The sequence below is a fragment of the Amaranthus tricolor genome, chromosome 16, assembly GCF_026212465.1.
Source record: "Amaranthus tricolor cultivar Red isolate AtriRed21 chromosome 16, ASM2621246v1, whole genome shotgun sequence".
NCBI classification, from domain to species: domain Eukaryota; kingdom Viridiplantae; phylum Streptophyta; class Magnoliopsida; order Caryophyllales; family Amaranthaceae; genus Amaranthus; species Amaranthus tricolor.
Window position 1 is genome coordinate 6,874,297 of NC_080062.1, and position 2,703 is coordinate 6,876,999.

Consider the following 2,703-nt stretch of genomic DNA (forward strand, 5'->3'; position numbering starts at 1 on the left):
ATGATATAAATTTGTAGTATATTGGACCTTTTTTATTACATTAATCAGAATTCACAATTGAATAGTGGGGAGTAGGGACTAAATAATAGAAATTTATGTTGCTCACATTTTAAATAAATTGTATAAGCTAAGTGCTTAATAATTAATTTATAAGATAAGGTATGTATGACTTTTCCAAGAGACCATGACTAACAACTTAATTGAAAGAAGCCCCATTTGCCCTTTTTGCTGTTTCATTCTTCTTTATGGATTTAGTTGAGGACACCTTTCTGCTGGTGGGGAAGTTTTCTAGGGATCATGGTTCATCTATTATTGGCAATTGCCAAGTTCATCCAATCGTATATCTCTAAAGGGTTTTAATTTGATATTTCAAATCCGTTTAATTTTGGTTATTGTATATAAAGATCTTGACAATTTAATTGGAATTTTATAAGCAGGTTATTTTGATCAATCGAGTTAAGTCATTTTCGAATCTTTCTAACAGTTGTAGATATATACTAACATTATGTTTTTAAATACAAGTCTTTGAGTAAGTTGTTTATCGATTGTAAGTAGATTTTAATTTATGTTGTCCCACGATAATAGTCTTAATAATTGATAATCATAATACTCAAATTTGTATCGCTTGTTAGAGTTAGGCGACCCCTATAAGAAGGGTGTTATGGGTTTCTTCGTCGTGCTAATTAAATAGTAGGAGGAGCTTAGAGAGAGTCTGGACTAGAAGACTAGTACCATAGAATAGGTACATACTCATGTTGATGAGTTTATGAGTGAGCATAGTTTTTCAGGGTTAACAAATGATGGGGATAGGTGTAATGAGTCTGATGGACAAACTCTCACACATACTATAAGAAAACCGATTGATTGGACTATTGCACAGGGCCAAATGGGTAGGTTAATTTGTTCAGAGACAGGCAACAGTATTTTTAGCAGTGTCGATGGCCCGTTTGTTGTCAGGCCATACTACGATCCTGCTTATCAGGGTCGGCAATGTACTGACCAGAATTAAATTATTATTACACCTTAGCCTTGTGAACATACGGGGTGTCATTAAAGAGTTTTTCATACACAAAATATGTTAGTGTTAATTGATGACTTGAGTACACCATTCATGATTATGCACTAGTGTGAGCATAGAGTTGGAATCCTATGAAGGATTTAAGATGGGTAATTAAGTGTGTGTAACTTAATGTGATTGATGATCGTGTTTAAGTGCTAGAATGAATGCATGAAGTTATGAAGCATTTACAAGGCTCTTAAACATGTGATAAAGAGCATGATGAATGACATTGATGAGGTAATTGCAAGCGTTTTATGGTTTATCATAGATGCCTTGAACGAGGCATCCAAAGTAAATTACCTTGCTTTGAATGAGCACTAGGATCAAAAGAAGTCAGAGGCTCAAGAACAGCAGCTGCTCGAACGAGCGTGATAAGGCTCGAACGAGTGAGCAGCAGGTGACAAAACAGAAGCCTCAAGCAAACTGTGCTTGAACGAGTGAGCAGCAGGTGACAAAACAGAAGCCTCAAGCAAACTGTGCTTGAACGAGCAGTGCAAAGGCTTGAACGAGCACCTAGACAGCAGCATTGGATCCTTGTGAAGTCGTTTTCATTTACTTGGGCTGCTTATTATGCAATTACTATTAGCCTTAATGATGTATGACTCATTAACGTAATCACCTCTATAAATAGAGGTCTCATATGCTCATAAGTAACGTCCACAACATACACCCCAAGCCAAATAGTAGCCTAATCTCTTCTCTATTGTAATTCTCCATATTTGAGAGTTCTTTGAACTCCTTTATGATAATATAAGAGATACTACACACCGGAGGACGTAGCCTTAGTTGGATGAACCTCGTTAAATCTTTTGTGTCATTTTTATTGCATTATTTTCTCCTACAAACATCGATATCATTGATATCGTAATTTATTTGTCACAAGACTTCATATATTGAATCTTGGTGATATTAAAGATTGAAACACATTGTTTGATCTCTAATATAGCATCGTTTTCAGAATATTCAAGATGAGGCAAATTTATCAAAAGAGGTGACCGTTTATACAAATTCTTGTGAGAGACGATCTTTTTGAGAGACTATCTCTAATTAGATTAGTCCATAAAAAAAATATAAAATAAGAATAGCATTAAGTTTAAATAGGCCGGAGTTGAAACACATCATATATTAAACATACCATGCAACTTTTGCTCCCTGAACCTACGCTCTTCGTTTAAATGCACGTGACCAATGTCCACCAGTATACAATGTTTACTTTTTCTTCTAACTTATATTACTCCCTCCGTTCATGTTTGATCTTTTATTTTGGGTTTTTTTACACATATTAAGAAAGATAGAATTTTTGGATTGTAGTGGGTATTATTTTAAGTAAATAGTAGTGTGAAGTATGATTGTATTGGAAATATGAGGTTGTAGTGGGTATCATTTTAATTAAATTAGTAGTGTGAAGTAATGATTGTATTGAAAGTATGAGAGAGAAAATAATTATAAATAAAAAAAGGGTACATTAAAAGAAAATGGGGGGTTATAAGGGGTAAAAGTGGGATAAAAATTTCTAAAAATAAAAAGTATTCTAAAGTGAAAGAACTTATGAAACTACCAGTTATAGTAAGGTGGAAGAACTTAAAAGAACGGAGGGAGTATTTAATTAAAAATTTGTTCTGTGTTTAAGAAATTAATTTATT